Here is an 18,810-nt window from a genome sequence, read left to right on the forward strand (position 1 = left end):
TGGAATTTCCTTCTCTACGAAAGGAGTCTCTTGCCTGGACCTTCAGGTTCTCATAAGAAGAGAAGAGTACGGCTGGAAAACAGTGAAGCCAACTGGCATGGGCTCATCGTTTGGATTTTTCATGGCCTTCCGCTGAAGACATACACGTTGTGCAATATTTCTATCAAAAAGCAATTTTTGTTTGTGTGACTAGAGCTGGCCCTACAAGAGCCAAAAATCTCTTGTCTCCGTGGATGCCTTGATGTAATGTCTTGGAGTGAAGTGGAAATCTCAGAGCACCCCTGCTCCTGTTTTTGGTGGGTTCCTGTTCTCTTGGGTCACTGAGAGCCAGGGTGTTTGGGATCATGCAAAGCTCAAAATGCAGTAAATCTTACTTTTAGCGGACAGAAACAAGGTGGTTGAGATTGGAAGGGAATTAATTACGTTTATTTATTAACATTTTTATTAGCTGTATACCATACTAACACCAATAAAATCAATGCGATCTTCTAACCAGACGACTGGTTAATGCATGGACAAGAAACCACAAAAGACTTTCAAGAAAGATTAAGAAAAGAATACACTTGGGGTGTACTGGCAAGAAAGCGATGCTTAAAAATGATGGACTTAGGGGAAGGAGGAGAAATGCAGGCTGAACTGTGAAAATTTCACTCATCTGTCCCTCACACAAATGTTCCTATCTCTCTGGAGATGAAATTTATTTCAGGACCGTAGCTACCAAATATAAAATTAAAAAAATGAACTCTCAGAAAACTACTCAAGGCTTCATAATTTTAAAAAGAAATCATATAATCAAGCACATCACTAATTAGCATGGATACCTTTCTCAAAAGCAAAATCTGTTCATTTTTTCACAGAGGTTCAAGCAAAAGAAAGACAAGGAGAGAACGGGAGAAACCGAGAGGGAAAGTGTCTAAGGAGACCATGAAGTGTCCCCGGAGTCATCATCCTCCAGCCCAGCGAGGCAAGCCCTTTTCTTAGTATCACCATAGCACCACCTTGGGAAGTCAAGGCATCTCCTGATATATCATTATTTTCCCAACAATCCCCCCAGGGCTTATTGTTTAGGAGGACAGCGACAATCAGATATGCACAGAGGGAAGTTGGGATTAGCATGACCAGAACAATTGTGTGCCCAAGTGTTTACCTGTCAATCCATTCCAAACATCCTTATCCACGAACAACATGTTAAGAAATACATCAACAGCAGGGGCCCCTGGGTGGCTCAGTGGGTGAAGCATCCGACTTCGGCTCAGGTCGTGATCTCACAGTTTGTGGGTTCAAGCCCCACATCGAGCTCTGTGCTGACAGCTCGGAGCCTGGAGCCTGCTTCAGATTCTGTGTCTCCTTCTCTCTGTGTACCACCCCCACACTCTCTCTCTCTCTCTCTCTCTCTACCTCAAAAACAAATAAACATTTTTAAAAAATTAAAAAAGATATGTCAACAGCAGCACCTACAATATATGGAAAAAAAGAAAAACAACAAATACATTTTTTAAAGTGTGCCAGGCACTTTCTATGTAATAAAGCATTTGTTACTGACAATGCTTTGTTTGATATTACTGTCCCCATGTTATAGAACACTAAGCTAAAGCTTAAGACATGTAAGTTGGTTTGTCAGGCCCCCAACCAGGATGTGTATGGTTGAGCCAGGATTAGAACCCAGGCTTATCTCTGCAGGGACTATTCAAAGACCCTTGTGAGTCCTGATACTCTTAATTTTGGGGGCCCCAACCCATGTTCTTTCAAATATGTTCAAATCAACAGCCCACCTCAAACAGTATTTATATATCACCAGATCTGTTGGGTCACATTTGAAAAAGTCGAAATTGATGGCTTTAAAACAACTATAGTTTTTGAGTTCGCAGTTTTCTTCTTTTGCTTTTTGTCTTTTTCAGGGTGCATACATTTCACATCGGATCTGTGGTACCTACTGTCCAGACACAGGAGCCCGAGAATGAATCAGAAGATTCTACTCCTTCCACTTGGGCTGGCTGGATAGGCCTTCACAGCTTACCCAGAACTTCATCTTCAGTGGTGTATTTGCGTCATGACCAAGGTGCTCAGACCCTGTGGTATTTCCTCTGACAGTGAGGAATGTGGTGCAGGAATGTGATTCCTTCTTGGCTACCACAATACCTGCTGCCTGGTGCTACCCTAAAAACAAGACACACAGCAAATGTCTGTTATCTACACTCGAGGCTCATTGAGGTCGTTGGCCATTTTTAAGTAATCCTTGCAATCCAGAATGTACTATTATTGGTCAGCACATAGTAATGAGCATTTCAAGAAAAAACTTATGGAAGGACCACAAAGGACGAATGAATGTGACTCAGTGACTATGATCTGGCCTCCTAGTGAGTTAATGGTGGTCCCCAACTTACAGCCTGGCACCAGTTCAATCATTTCACACTGGATCGTGTGTGTTGTGTTGACCACATTTGTACATCAGAGTGCACTTTGCTGAATGCGGGTAGAAAGTCTTCAGAATAGTCTCACTATTCATCTGGCTGTCAAAACACGTAAGGTACATGCACGTAGATATTTTCCCCTCCATTCTTAAATATGTGACTCTTTTCTGGTTTGAGAGCTTAACAGCTTCATATCCGCAGCTCATTCAAGATGATCCATTTGGCTATTTTTGGACTATAGGGTTTTTGTTTGTGTTTGTGTTTTTGTTTTTCTCCTCTGATTTCTTATCCTAATAAATCATAGAAGCCCTTCCATTCACCATTCTGGTGACTTCTCCTACTTTCCTTCCCACTCTTCTTGCTTTGTCTTGCATATAATATAGTATGTGTACATCTTTGGAGAGTTATGTCAGTGAGTGAAATGAAACAGATTAGTCACTTAATTTATAGAGAGAGGAATAAATGGAATAAATTTCAGAAAATAATAAATTACTGGTCCAAAATATTTTGCAGGTAATTCCCTTACATTATCAGAGTAACATGATGGAGTGTTTTGTTGTTTTTTGTTTGATGGCTAGGAATCTTAAAATATTGTATTGAAACATTAGCAACCGTTCATTTTCAACAATTTGAAAGACATTACTGAAAACATTTTCCTCCTCCTTCAAAATAAATGATTAGGAAAAGCCAAACCAGGCCAGCCTTGTATTAAGACTCAAATTGTTTTGTGCATTCATTTTTGAAGTATTAATTGTTACTCGTGGAGTTATTGTTAGAGATAAAAGCAAGACAGGAGATAGTATGAGCTGGATGTGGTGTGAGGTTGGGGTATTACATGTGTGAAGAGACCAAGGCAGAGAGACAAAAATGACTTTTAAGAGTTGAGTGGCTGGGGAGCCTGGGTGGCTCAGTCGGTTAAGCATCCCACTTCAGCTCAGGTCATGATCTCCCATTTGTGAGTTCAAGTCCCGCTTCAGATTCTGTGTCTCCCTCTCTCTCTGCCCCTGCCCCCTTCATACTCTGTCTCTCTTTCTCTCAAAAATAAAATAAAATAAAATAAAATAAATAAAATAAAGAGCTAGGTTGTTAATATTCAATTTGATGTTGTTTGGGTTGTGATCTAAGCCAACCCCACTTTCCATCTCTGAAAAACTTCAGTTAACTCTCCAACTACACCTGTCCGTGAAACATTTTAATGCTTCATTTCATGTTTGTGAAACTGAGGAGAGTCTAGGTAGATAGAATGCAGAAGAGAATAGCTTTCTTGAGAGTGTCTAAAAAGTTTCTTAATGTGGGATAATTCAATGGGATAAAGAACTAAACACCAGAGACAAACTCCACTACAAAGAATTAGTACAAATCTTGGATAGAAGTTTCAACTTCCAGCAGGTTTGGGATAGGAATTCAAGCAATATTTTGAAACTCTTAGGAGGCAGAGAGGAACCAGATAACACCTGGACTAGATATTTGTAGTAAATCAATGCTTTTCTTGTTACACACATAATACCTTTTATAAACTTTAGGAGTAAAACAGCAAAATTGTAAACATTTCTGTACACTTAAAAAAATAATTGTGGCGAACTTTCTCACACCACACACAAAAATAAACCCAAAATGAATTAAAGACCTAATTTGAGACCTGAAACCACAAAAATCTTGAAGGAGAACACAGGCAGTGATTTCTCTGACATCAACCGTAGCAACACTTTTTGAGATGTGTCTCTTAAGGCAAGGGAGACAAAAGCAAAAACTATTAGGACTACATCAAAATAAAGTGCTTTTGTGCAGTGAAGGAAACCATCAAAATGAAAGACAATTTATGGAATAATATATTTGCAAATGACATATCCAATAAGGGTTTAATATCCAAAATATATAAAGAATTTACACAACTTAACACCAAAACAACAACAACAAACAACAAACAACAACAACAGTATAATAATATAATAGAAAAAATAAGCATCTGGGGCACCTGGTTGGCTCAGTCAGTTAGGCGTCCAACTTTAGCGTAGGTCATGATCTCATGGTTCATGAGTTCGAGCCCGCGTCAGGTTCTGTGCTGACAGATCAGAGTCTGGAGCCTGCTTTGGATTCTGTGTCTCCCTCTCTCTCTGCCCCTCCCCCACCTCTCAAAAATAAATGAATGTTAAAAAATTTTTTTAAATGAACAAAGGACCTAAATAGACATTTTTCCAAAGAAGGCATCCAGATGGCCAACAGACACATGAAAAGATGCTCAGCATCACTCATCATCAGGAAAATGCAGATTAAAACCACAGTAAGCTATCATCTTATATATATCAGAGGGGTTTAAATAAAAAAAAAAGTTAAGAAATAACACGTATTGGTGAGGATGTCGGGAAAAAAGGAACCCTCGTGCACTATTGGTGAGAATGCAAACTGGTGTAGCCACTATGGAAAAACAGTATGGAGGTTCCTCACAAAGTTAAAAAGAGAAACCATGCGATCCAATGATTACCTTTCTGGATATTTACCCAAAGAAAATGGAAACACTAATTCAGAAAGCTAGATGCACCCCCATGTTTACTGCAGCATTAGTTATAATTTCCAAGACAGAAAACACAGCCCATACATGTCCATTGATAGATACATGGATAAGGAAGATGTGAGACACACACACACACACACACACACACACACACACACACACCTGGAATACTACACAATCATAAAAAGATGTAATCTTTTTGTGATAACATGGATGGGCCTAGAAGGTATTATATTACATGAGATAAATCATATAAAGACAAATACTATATGATTTCAGTCATAGGTGGAATCTGAAAAAACAAGTGAATAAGCAAACAAACAAAAAGCAGAATCTGACCTATAAATACCGAGAATAAGCTGACAGCCAAAGAGATGGGGGGGTGGGAAGGTGGCGGGATGAAAACTGGGTGAAGGAGAGAGGGAGATACAGGCTTCCAGTTATGGGACGGCTAAGTTTCAGGAATAAAAGGCACACTCTAGGGAATCTAGTCACTGATACTGTAATAAGGTAGCATAGGGACACTTGCGATGAGCATTGCACGATATAGTGATGTTGAATCACTATGTCTACACCTGCAACTAATGTAACATTGTATGCCAAGTATACTCATAAAAAATTAGAAACCAAAATAGAAATGATACAATGCACTCAGAAAAGGCACTCAGCTAAGTTGATGAGTCCTATTTAGAAATGACAATTGAGTAACAGAGAAATAAAGACTAGAATATCAATAAAAACATTACAGAGAAGGAAAAGTAGAGGTAGAGAGGGATTTTTAATTTGGAATCTCGGATGGACTTTAAGGAGCTATGGAATGGCTCTAAAATGCAGACAAATTTTATGGGCTTGTGGGTGGATAATATATGACATTTTAACTAATGTAGTTCCCTCCTTGCAGTTCTGCCCCATTCATTTGTTCAAGCTGTGCCATGACGGAAAATCTATATTGGTCTCTGCCCCCAGTTCCTGGCACAGAGCTCCCCAAACCCTTTAATTTCCTGGGTGATAGAGGTGTTTTTCGTTCTAATGAAGTGACTTGGGGTGGACTTCTGGATGGCTAATGGATGGGGGGAGGGCTGGTCACCCGGAAAACGAAGCCATGAGCAGAAGCTTAGAACTTTCAGTCCCTACCCCCTCTGTGTTATTCTCTAACGAAGAGAAGGCGGGGGGGGAGGGGGAGGACGGACATGGAATTAATAATCAATCATGGCTACCTGACGAAGCATCCATAAAAATCCCAATAGTACAGGGCTCAGGGAGCTTCCTGATAGGTGAACACATCCATGTACCTGAGAAGGCAATGTACTTCAACTTTATGGGGTCCTCTGCTTGGGACCCTTCCGGACCTCTCCTATGTATCTCTTTACCTGTTACTCACCTGTATCCTTATTAAATCCTTTAACTGCTAACTGCTTTAAAAAACTGGTCATAGGGGCGCCTGGGTGCCTCAGTCAGTTAAGCGTCCAACTTCGGCTCAGGTCATGATCTCACGGTCAGTGGGTTCGAGCCCCGCGTCGGGCTCTGTGCTGACAGCTCAGAGCCTGGAGTCTGTTTCAGATTCTGTGTCTCCCTCTCTCTCTGCCCCTCCCTTGTTGATGCTCTGTCTCTGTCTTAAAAATAAATAAACGTTAAAAAAATTTAAAAAAAAATAAAAAAAATAAAAAAATAAAAAACTGGTCATATATGTATAACACAAAATTTACTGTCTTAACCATTTTTACGTGTGCCGTTTAGTAACATTAAGGACATTCACACGGTTATGCAATTATCACCACCATCCCTCTCCAGAACTTTCTTCATCGTCCCAAACTGAAACTGTATACACACCAAATTATAACTGCACATTCTGCCCTCTCTGGCCCTTGGCCACCACCATTCTATTTTCTGTCTCTCAACTTGACTACTCTTGGCACCTCATGTAAGTGGAATCATATCGTGTTTGTTTTTCTGTAATTGGCTCGCTTCACCTGTCATCATGTCAAGGTTCATCCATGTTGCAGCATGTGTCAAAATTTTCTTCCTTTTTAAGGTTGATTATATTTCATTGTATGTATAGACCACATCTGCTTTATCCATTTATCCATTGATGGACAGTTGGGTTGCTTCTGCCTTTTGGCCTTTGTGAGTAATGCTGCTAGGAACATAGGTGTACAAATGCCTCTTTGAGACCCTGCTTTCAATCATTTTGGGTATATACATAAAAGTAGATATGATTTGCACATTTTAAATCAGGTTGTTTTTTGTTGTTGTTGAGTTGTAGGAGTTCTTTACATCTCCTATATATTAATCCTTTTTCAGATATACCATTTGAAAATATTTCCATTCTGTGTGTTGCCTTTTCTCTCTGTTGATGGTGTCTTTTGCTGAACACAAGTTTGTTTGTTTGTTTGTCTTTAATGTTGTCTGGTTTTTTTTTTTCTTTTTTTTCTTTTCCTATGCTTTTGGGTCCTATCCATGAAATTATTGCCAAATTCAATGTCATGAAGTCTTTTCCTTTAGCTCTTACATTTAGATCTTTGTGGACTTTGAGTTGATTTTTGTCTGAAGTGTAGGGTAAAATTACAATTCCATTCTTTTGGTTTTTTAAACCTGCTTAAAATTTTGTAAAATATTATAGCTTAAAATATTATAAAATCTTCCTATGTATCTGTTCAAAACTCTTCTCTCAATGTTGTGTTTTATACGTATGCCTTGAACCATTCCTGCTTATATCATAGTTCTCATAATTTATAAAAAATTCATAACTTATCATGTCATAACTGATAGTTACCAAGTGAGCCAAATTCTCCCCATGAAATCTGTTTTGGAGAATTTCAATATTGTTCTAGGGGAAGATGAACCAGTGCCTTTGAATGAAATACAATTTAAAAGCACTTTCTAGAATATTTATTAAAATGTGCTATTTTTAAGTGATGTACCACTGTTGATTGCCTCCTCAGCCCTTATTTCCTTCTCATACTTCTTCACAGAACCCCAGTTTTGTTCATGTGTCCTCTTGTCCCTCACATAACCCTTGCAACTCATGAGAACCTCCTCTTTTTTTCAGCTCCTGGAAAAGATCCTGATGAATCAAAGCCGGATTGTTTCAGGAATCCAGGTATAAGTCAATCATAGCGTGGTTTGCCGATCATTGTCATTGGTCCAGGAATAGTTATAAGGCCTGGAATGAAATATTTCTATTTTCTCCCTGGATAAATAAAAGAGGCAAAGATTGCCTTACAACAGTGAGTTGGAGAACAAGCCGATGGGTTAAGCCAAAATCTGTCAACCACAGAAAAGAGACTTGGAAAGAACATCTGTTCCTAATGACATCATGGGGTTATTGAAGCAGTCGACCTCTAAGTTAGCCATCCCTCTGGAAGTCGTGTGAAGAGAAATGATCTGACTCTTCAAGCTAGGTTGGTTTCCTCAAAGCAGTTCAAAGCATCCCGCTTGACCTACAGGTATATTTTACTAGATTTTAATAATACATCTCTGTGAGGCAGGTAGGATAGGTATGATTATTATCGTTTAAAAAATGAGAATGCAAGCAAGAAATGTGGAGATGACTTTACTGAGAGTACTAATCAAGATAAATTTTAGAAACTGCTCTGGAACCTAGCTAGGTCTTTTGTGAATCCATATATATATTTGTTTTGTTTTGTTTTGCTTTGTTTTCATGTTGTGGCCACTGGAAAAAAGACATTTAGAGTCATTCCAGCCAGGCTAAAAACAAAACAAAAGAGCAAAATCCACACCTACTTTAATATCCTAATTGTTCCTTTGTATATTCTACCAACCTGCCTCAGATTTCAAGATTTCCACTCAGTTTTTCTTTTGGATTCCAAAGGAAAGAGAGGCCGTTGGTTTTCATCTATTTCCAGACTCTATTTTTAATATATCTGATAGACCTATTCACATGCTGCATAAATTGAGTAATGTAGGAAGTTATCTGAAGTAAAGAAAACTTTGGTCATCTTGCATGTGGACAAGCTTTCTGCAATGCCTTGACTACTACAGGCTGCTTATTCCTATGTAATTTGCATATTGAAATAGGTCTCATTTTTCTGGACACTTTTTAAAAAAAATTTATTTCTGAGACAGAGAGAGACAGAGCATGAGTGGGGGAAGGGCAGAGAGAGAGAGAGAGGGAGACACAGAATCAGAAGCAGGCTCCAGGCTCTGAGCTGTCGGCACAGAGCCCGACTCGGGGCTCAAACTCACAAACTGTGAGATCATGACCTGGGCCGAGGTCAGTCGCTCAACTGACTGAGCCACCTAGGCGCCCCTCATTTTTCTGGACACTTTAACAAAAACTGCTGTAGGTTACTCAGAGTCAATTTGACTTATTACATTGTGTCATTGGACCTAACCCGGAAGACAGAGGAAGGGTAATGTAGGCGGGCATAGAGTCATTGGTAGCAGTAGCTCAGAGCCTGGAGCCACAGAAATCCAATTGGTATAAACGTCTCCTCCAGGATCAGAATGAGATTTTCCCTTTCAGCTCTAATCAAGTCTTTTTGGACTTCTTAATTCTGAGAAAATTGTTTCTGTGCGTGATTTGAATCATCTTTCCAAGGTCATTCATAGGCCACCTGCTGCTCACAAAGAAGGAAATGTACTCCATGGGACAGCCAAGGTGATTCATCTGGGTGTGTACTAAGTCCAGACTAATAGAGGATCAGACCCAACTCCCATTAGAACTGGGTTTTTATTTCCTCTTTAGTACATGAACTCAAGTAGCTATTGCATTCTGTTCCAGATTTTTCTTTATAAGATGTTATCTCCTTGCTTTACAAAGTTCTTTCGAATTTTAAGGTAGGGAAGACTAGAAGTAAATATTTTAATAAACAGCCTTGCCTAAAGCTGCTTTTTGTGACAGCACACTGTGGTAAATTACAGACAGGCACGACTTCCTAAATTCTCTTTCTATAATTCCTCCTTTGCATTTGGGTGGGCTTTGTGACCGCTTGGCCAACAGAATATAATGGAAATGATGCTCTGTCAGCATCCAAGCCCAGGCCTAAGCCACTGGCAGCTTCCTGTGGCAGGCAGAATTCTAACATGTCCTCTAAAACCTTCCCCCCTAGAGTGTATGCCCTCCTCTTGATTATAAGTGGGACCTGTGTGTCTGTTGGGTATCACTCCAGTGAATATGTTACCTTATGTAGCAAAGGTGAATGGATTTGCGGATGTAATTAAGGTGCCTAATACGTTGACTTTGAGCTAATCAGAAGGAGATTATCCTGGCTAGGTCAGCCTTACTCAGGTGAGTCCTTTAAAAGAGGGCTTAGTTTTTCCAGCAAATGATGCTGGGACAACTGGATATTTACACAAAAGAATGAAGCTGAACCTCCCTTCATACTATACACAAAAATTAACTCCAGATGGATCATACACGTAAACGTGAGCATCAAATGTATAATACCCTTAGAAAACATAAGAGTACATTTTTATGAATTTGGGTGAAGCAACAATGGCTTAGATAAAACTTCAAAAGTGCAAAGGACAAAAAACAAAACAGACAAAGTGTGCATCATTAAAATTAAAACTTTTGTGACTCAAAGGACCTAGTCAAGAAAGTGAAAAGTCAACACATAGAAGGAGGGAAGATATTTGCAAATTGTATATCTGGTAAAAGCCTTATGTCTGTAATATGTAAAAACCACAACACAATAATAAAAAATATACATAACTCAACTAAAAAATGGTCAAAGACTTTGAATGGACATTTTCCCAAAGAAGTTATATAAACAGCACATGAAAATATGTTCAACAACACTAGTCATTAGGAAAATAAGATCAAAAGTGCAGTGAGATAAGAAATACCCACTAAGATATTTAGAATAAAAACAACAGACAATAGTAAGTATTGATGAGGATAAGGAGAAATAGGACCCCTCACACATTGCTGGTGGAAACGTAAAATGGCACGGAGACTTTGAAAATTGTCTGACAGTTCCTGGCCCAGCACTTCCATCCCTTGGTATAAAGGCAAGAGAAACGCAAACACGTATCCACGAAAACCTTCCAGATGAGTGTTCAGAGCAGCATTGTTCACAATAGCCCAAAGTAAAAGCAACCTGACTGTCCATCAATTGATGAGTAGATGAATAAAATGTGCTGTGTCTATAAAGAGTAGTATTCGGCCGTAAAAAGGAATGAAGGGCTAATACAAGATACGATGCAGTTGAACCTGGAAAGCATTATGCTAATTTAAGGAGCCAGTCACAAAAAGCCACACATCAGATGATTCCATGAATGTGGCCAGAAGGGTAAAATCTGTGCGCAAAAATAGGTTAGTGATCGCCTAGGGCCAGAGATGGGGGGGAGGGGGGCAGTGTAGACTAACTGCTAATGCTTCTTTTGGAACAGCAAAATGTTCTAAACTCAGATTGTGCTGATACTTGAATAAGTGACAATATTAAAAACCACTGAATTACACATCTTACATGAGTGAATTGTAGGAGATGTGACTGCTGTAACAATAAAGTTATTCTTTTTTAATTAATTAATTAATTAATTTTGAGAGAGAGAGAGAGAGAGCATGTGCCAGCACGGGAGGGGAAGAGAGAGAGAATCCCAAGCAGGCTCTGTGCTAACACAGAGCCCCAACATGGGGGCCCGATCTCATGAATCATGACATCATGACCTGAGCCGAAGTCAACAGTTGGACACTTAACTGACTGAGCCACTTAAGCACCCCAGCTATTCTTTTTTTTTTTTTTTTTTTTTAAGTTTCAGACCTTCCCCGAACCAAGATATATTCCCCATCAACCTTGAAGAAGCAAGTAGCCATCAGTTCCACAGCTGCAGAGAGATGGAGTTTACCAACAACCATTAAACTTGGAAAAGGACCTTGGACCTCAGACGAGACTGTAGTCCTGACTGACCCTGCCTGCAATCTTGGGAGATCCTGAGCAGAAGACCCAGCTAAGTAAGTTGTGTCTAGACTTCTGATCTATAGCAATTATGACATGATAAATGGGTGTTGTTTTATACCAGTAAGTTTGTGGTAATTTGTTACCCCCCCCCCCCAAGAGACAGCTAATATACCTCTACTTTTGGTCTCTTGGATACTTGCTTTTGGAACCTAGCTGCTGTGATGTGAGAAGCCCAGGTCATATAGAAAGCCCTACTATGCTCACAGCCAGTAGCCAGCATCAACTGCTAGTCACGGGAGGGTGGCACGTCGGCCACCCAAGTCAGCCGGGTTTCACTACAACTGCCAACAAGACCCCGCACGGGAGCCATCCAGCTGTGCTCAGTGAATTCACAGAAATGTGAGAGACAACAATAGCTTTAACTTTAAATTTAATTCAAAATGATTGAAATAAAGAAATCTATTTATTTAAATTTAAATTTAAAATGTTTGTTATATAGCTATAGATTTTGTAAGTGCCTGCCTTAGAGGCACCTGGGTGGTGCAGTCAGCTGAGCATCCAACTCCTGATTTTGGCTCAGGTCATGGTCCCAGAGTCGTGAGATCGAGTCCACTTTGGATCCTGTCTCTCTCTATCTCTCTGTCTCAAAAATAAAAAAATAAATAATTAAATGCCTATTTTATTCATTCAAATGGGTCTTTTATGTATTCTCTTAGTCCCAGAAGGGAAACTCTGCTTTCAGTTTTCTCTATTTTGCTCCTGGAACTCCGACTCTATTGACGGTTGACAGATGACTTCTCTTAGGAAGAGTGGAGAGACATTGTTAGATATATCTTCAATTCAACATGAAACATTTATTTTAGTGGAGTGGAGACGGGATTCCCGCTGGATTTGAAGAGAAACTATAATGAGGGCCATACTGGGGGGTGATGTAGTTAATTCAAGAATGCATTCTCGTTGTAGATGTAAGCATAGATATAGGTATAGGTATAGAATCAAATATAATTTGATTCAGATAGAATCATAGAATCAAATATGAATAACTTGGATGTATATAGGTATAAAAAGGATATTCGTATTCAGAAAGAAAAAGCGCAGACACACCGAATCTAAATTAAAAATGTATGATAAATACCATAAAAAAACACTCATTACTGTGATGTTATTAATATGGGGACATGGCAATAGCAAATGAATTCCTCATGTTTTTATAGTTCTGGCTTCTTAGTGTTCCCATACTAAACAAAACGTACTGTGTAGCAACTCTTGGGCCCATATGCATTATTCATTGCGGCTAAAGCCAATTTGTTCACGACTATGATAATTATCTAATTCTGCTTGGGAAAAGCTTTTCTCGTTCCTGGAATAAAGTTTCCAACTCCAGTAAAAAGAATTTTCAAATCTTCTTGGGCAAAAGTCAATGCGTGAGCTTCAAATCTGCTTTGTTTTGTTAAAATTAGAATCAACAGTTTGAGAGAGCTACTGCTTCCTAAGGAAGTAATTGCCTGAGTCACCCTCTGGGCACTACATGGGCATCAATCTTTTCCTTTCATCAGCCTCTCTGACTCTTTCACAATTTTATACGGTCCCCCGCAAAGCCAAATTAATAACATTTCTTTCATTAAAACTCATGAATGTGCAATTAATAACCAAGGATCTTGGGAGAATAAAAGAAGCAATTTTATAATTTCTGGATCATTTTGATGGGCAGATGCGTTCCATATGATATTTGAAGGAGTAGCCTCCTACCTGTGGTATCTTTATTACAGACAGATTGGATGGAATGTTTATCACCCAGATTTAATGATTGTTTTATTATTAAGTTTTATGAATGTACGTAGGATTTTGTGATTTTTTAAAAAAAATTCAGTTTGAATATTTAGTGATCTCTCCATTTGATTGTGTCTTTAGTATAAGTCATGGTACAAGTCATTTGCAAGAAGGCAAAGATTTTGCAGCCCTTTATAAGAAATGTTCTCAAACTTTATTTTTTAACATTTATGTATTGTTGAGAGACAGAGCACGAGCAAGGGAGGGGCAGAGAGGGGAGGCACAGAATCGGAAGCAGGCTCCAGGCTCTGAGCTGTCAGCACAGAGCCCGACACGGAGCTCAAACCCACAAACCGTGAGATCATGACCTGAGCCGAAGTCAGATGCTTAACCACTGAGCCACCCAGGCACCCTTCAAACTTTGATGTGTATATAAATCCCCTATGAAGCTTTTATTTGGGACTAGTTTTGGCTAGAGATAATGAGGTAACAGGAAATTTGCTTCCCAGCATAATCAAGGAAATGCATCAGAATCTCCTGAAAAGATGATGACACATGTTATTAAGCCCTTCCCCCTGATTTTGTCGTGGCTGACTTTTTCTCTCAGAGAGACCCCTGCTGAAGATGTCTTACCAGAGAGGTTGTCTTTGACGACACAACTGAAATGATCCACACATCCCTTCCCATCACCCCATGTTAACTCTTGGATGTTGTTCCTGTTAGTTGCTTAGTTTATAATCACTCTTTCCTCTCCAACCACAAGCTCTGCCAAAGCTTTATCTTATTTGCCACGATTGCTGATGAATGCCTAGCACCTACAACAGTGTCTGGCCCAAGAGCAGAGCTCAGGAATTGTGTCTTGAGTGAATAAATGTCCAACTTGCTCTTCGTTAATAAGAATGGATGGTGATGGTGACGATGATGGTGATGGTGACGATGATGGTGATGGTGACGATGATGGTGTTGAAGCTCCAACTGGTCTTCATTAGTGGCAATCCAATGTGATCGATAATATGAAACACAAAATTGAACTGGACAATTTCTCTGGCTGAAGGGATGTGCTTGATCCGCCTCTCTAAGCCGTATTTAATTCACAGTTAGGATCATTGATTTCCTTCGCTGGGCTCAACCGGCCAGGTGCATTGCAGCAAATCACAAACCAAATTTCCAATTTGACCTGTCCTCTGAATTCGGACCAAGTGCCCCATTATGACCACAAGACGGGAGCAGGATAGTCTTGGGGATCAAAATTCAAGTATGCAAAATGTCACTCTCTTTAGTACGTTCAAGACCAAACTCAGTTCCTGTCTTGAGCTTAGTCTTGCCACGATTACCATTAAATTCGATGATGGTGTCAAGTGAGAATTGGGGTAGGAGAGGCCACAGGTGGGAATTTTTATATGGAAAGCACTGCATACACATGACATTGTGTTTGTCAAGTGTGTGATATTTAGAAGCAGACAGACCTGAGTTTCAATCCAGTTGTGCCACTTAACCTCTATGACCTTGGGCAAGTTAATTAGCATCTATAACCTTTGTTTATTTGTGCAATGAATTGAACACTACCTGCTCCCGGGATCCTTTTAGAGATTAAATCAGACAACCTTATGAAAAATGGTTAGCACAGCATCTGACACATAATAACACCTAATTATTATTGTCATCACTATTGCTTTTTTCTCATTTTTGATCAGTTCGGAGAAAATGGTTAAAATAGCTGAAGATTCATTTTCATTTCTTTAAGTCATCCTTCACTGAACTCGCCCTCTTCCAGTTGGAAATTCTTCTTTTCCCACCCTTTTTAGGTTTATTCCGTCACACTGCCAAAATATTTATGGAAAGATCTGATCGAGGTTAGTAATTCCTACGTATTACAACATTAAATCAATATGCTATTAACACTCCCTTCGCAGTTGAATTTTACCTCCTTCTACAATTCCCCAATTGTTTACATCCTTCTCCAGATGACCTTCTGTCCCAAATTGAAGGACTTAATGTCAGCAAGCCAGTAATGGGGAGAGATTATCTTTGGCAGCCAACCATATCTGTGAACACTTAGAGGGTTGGCCCTGATAGGAACTGAGAGACTCCAATATGGCAGGAGTACTAAGGCTTAGCAGTGAGCCTTATATCCCTAGTGGAAGATACTAGCCCTCTTTATATCATTCATTCATTCAAATGCAAAAAATTTACTATGTAACAGCTGAGTGCAATGCTCCTTCTCAGACCAATTTCAGATCAAATAATAGAGGTCTTTACTGGGTACTTCTGAAGATAGAATGCGCATGTATTCTAATATTGAGATAAACACAAGGCGCTGGCTATGTTGGCTCTAGGATACCATGAAGGGCTAGAGAGACAACGCCAATGGTTTAAAATTGCAAAGGTACGGCTATGACCCTTTGTTTTCTTTCTATACAGGCTCAACTCATGGATCTTTAAATGAATGACATAGCATTTTTTCAAGCAAGTACACTCTCCAGTTTTTGAAAGCTGTTTAGTTTTCATTCTCTCGGACACAGAACCATCTCTGATCAGTGAATTTCACTGTTGGAATAAATGAAATATAGCTACATGTATACGATGACATATTCTGTATGTGTATACCTACCTATTATTACCGATTCAGAGGATTGTGATCCACTATAAATAGAGAAAAGATAAATAATTTTCAGAGAGAAAAACAGAATAAAGGTTGCCGGTATCCCTACCTCAAGGCTCAATTATGTTAACATAGTTTGAAGTCTGTGCCAAATCATTTTTCATTTAACGGTGGGGTTAGGACTGTACCAGTTGTTACTTGCTCCTGCTTAGATAAACAACTATAGCCAGCACTCGAGCATGTCTTGTGCTGATCTCATCAGGCAATCATGTGTAGGTGGACTTCTTGGAAGCTTACGGTTCAAGGTCAGAAAAGTAAGAATTGTCCAAGTAATTCTCACAGATATAAAAACAACTCTTAACTGCTGTCTCCCTGTTCCATCTTTCAGCCCTTTGTCCTGTTTCACTGCAGACCTGGGTTTTCGTAATCAAAATGCTTTGATCACTAGTTTTTTATGGTATATTAAAGTCTCCCAGAATTTTGGTGAACATATGCTTCCATTTCCTATTCAATTTAGACCTATGGTTTCTATTCTCACTATTCCAGATGAGGAGTTGCTTTGACACTTACACTGAATAGTCGCTCCTGTATGACTATGTGCTACAATCTGGCTGGACAGCAGAAACAGTAAAAAATAAATGTAGCATGATTCCTCCCTTAAGGAACTCACAATGCAGCCAACAAAATGGAATTTAAAATTAAAATTATATGATATTTCTTTGAAAGGGTGCTGAGCAAATTTCAAGGGACGTGCAAACTGGAAGAATCCATGGAAACTTCATGAAAGAGGTGTACTAAGTTGCCCTGCCATGAGACAAGGACAGTGGAAGGGGATTCTGGGCTAGGAGAAGGGCATGAGCAAATCAATGGGGAATGGGAGAATGAGTATCGTGTTTAAGAATGGAAGCTAGTCCAGTTGGGTATAACATAAGGCTTACAATGAAGAAATGGCAAATGGAGAGAAACTAGACCCTTGGGTTGAAGACCATGTTAGAGTATAGAAGGCCAACAGGAGTTTTCACATGGATAAATGGTCTGATTAGACCTTCATTCTGGGGAGATAAACCCTTGTGGCAATGAGGAGGATGGACTGCCCTGAGAAGACATAGAAGTAAAAAGTCCATGGCAGAGACACTGCAAGTGGAGAAAAGAAGATGAGTTCCAGCATTGCTTCTGGACTAGAACTACAACGTTTGGTAACCTAATGGATAATAAGAGCAGGGGAAAACAATGAGTCAAGAATTTATTTATCTGTTGATTAAATATGAATTAAGCACCTGTGAGGTGTCAGGTACTTTGTTACACAACGGGTCTACAAGAGTTACCAAAACAAAGTCCTTGCAATCATGCAACTCAGAGCCTAGTGGAGGAGACAGAATGATCCCAAGTTTCTAGCTCAGTTTATGGACTAGATATACTCTTATGTGCTTGGAAATATAGGAAGAGATAAAAGCTTAAGGACAATGGGATTTTGAGTTTTATTTTAGAGCTGGTAAGAATAAACTATCTGAAGGCCACAAGAGTGGAGATGAGTGGGAGGTCTGGCCCACAAAAGAGAATGGAATTGATGCTCTCTATTTAAGAATCATGACTTTCAATATTAGTCATGGGAGTAAATCAAAGCATCCAAGGGGAGCAGAGAGAAGAGAGTAAATGATGCGACACGGGGGAATGAGATCATATCTGAATAGAGGAAAGGAATCTAACATATGAGACTTAAAAACGTGGTAAGATAATTAAGAGGAGAGCTCTGGAGAAGAAAGCAAAGTAAAAGTTGAAAAAAAAAGAATCAGGTACATCAGGTTTACTTAAGTTTTTCTTCTCCTTGCTTCTGGGTAAGAATGATCTTATTGGCCACAAACCACACCAAGGCTCACAGATATTTCTTCTACCCTGGATTCCATTTTGTGTGTCTTCTTCCTTTATTATAAACAGTCCTCTACTAGAAGGGGAGTATGCATAACGTAAAAACCAGACAAAATAAAACAAACAAACATTTCTAGGAACTTCCCCTATTCTTTCTAGGAACTTACCCTAAATGAGTGGGTAGTTCTTGCTTCATAGGTAGTGGTAAAGTTCAGTGACACACATTCAACCATGGCAAGCTACTGGGTCCAGCTAAAATTTTTGATCTGAAAAGATAGAAATGAACAGCTTTGGAAATCTGGACACGAATTCCCCTCTTCCAGAATTATCAGTAATTCCCCACCCAGTGTTCATTCAGACAAATGTGCTATATACTGGATGTAACAAGTTCAAGGATATGTGTATGTCCTCTTACCAGTAATTATCAGCTACTATCCTTTGGAAAGGTCCTGGGTATCTCTAAGTGTCATTTGTGTGTTGCACGAAACAACATTACTACTTTTCTGAACCCCAAATAAGAATGTGGTTTAAAGAGGACATGGGATCATTTTTCATTGTGAGAGGAAATGTACTTTAGATACTTAGGACACCTCAATGTTTATGGAGATAGGGATGTGGTATCGTAATAGTTAAGAGCATATGTTTTGTTTTGTTTTTAACGTTTATTTATTTTTGAGACAGAGAGAGACAGAGCATGAATGGGGGAGGGGCAGAGAGAGAGGGAGACACAGAATCGGAAGCAGGCTCCAGGCTCTGAGCCATCAGCCCAGAGGCCGACGCGGG

At 39.4% G+C, this 18,810-nt stretch overlaps 1 long non-coding RNA gene across 1 annotated transcript; it reads left to right on the top strand.

Moving 5' to 3' along the window:
- Positions 1 to 1,915: 1,915 nt before the first annotated feature.
- Positions 1,916 to 11,897, top strand: LOC109249554 (uncharacterized). Its single transcript, XR_002072624.2, has 3 exons — positions 1,916 to 2,527; positions 7,973 to 8,023; positions 11,644 to 11,897. It is a non-coding gene; the product is annotated as an uncharacterized LOC109249554 (long non-coding RNA).
- Positions 11,898 to 18,810: the final 6,913 nt, after the last annotated feature.

The sequence above is a fragment of the Panthera pardus genome, unplaced genomic scaffold, assembly GCF_024362965.1.
Source record: "Panthera pardus isolate Hobbes unplaced genomic scaffold, ASM2436296v1 HiC_scaffold_17, whole genome shotgun sequence".
Lineage (NCBI taxonomy): Eukaryota > Metazoa > Chordata > Mammalia > Carnivora > Felidae > Panthera > Panthera pardus.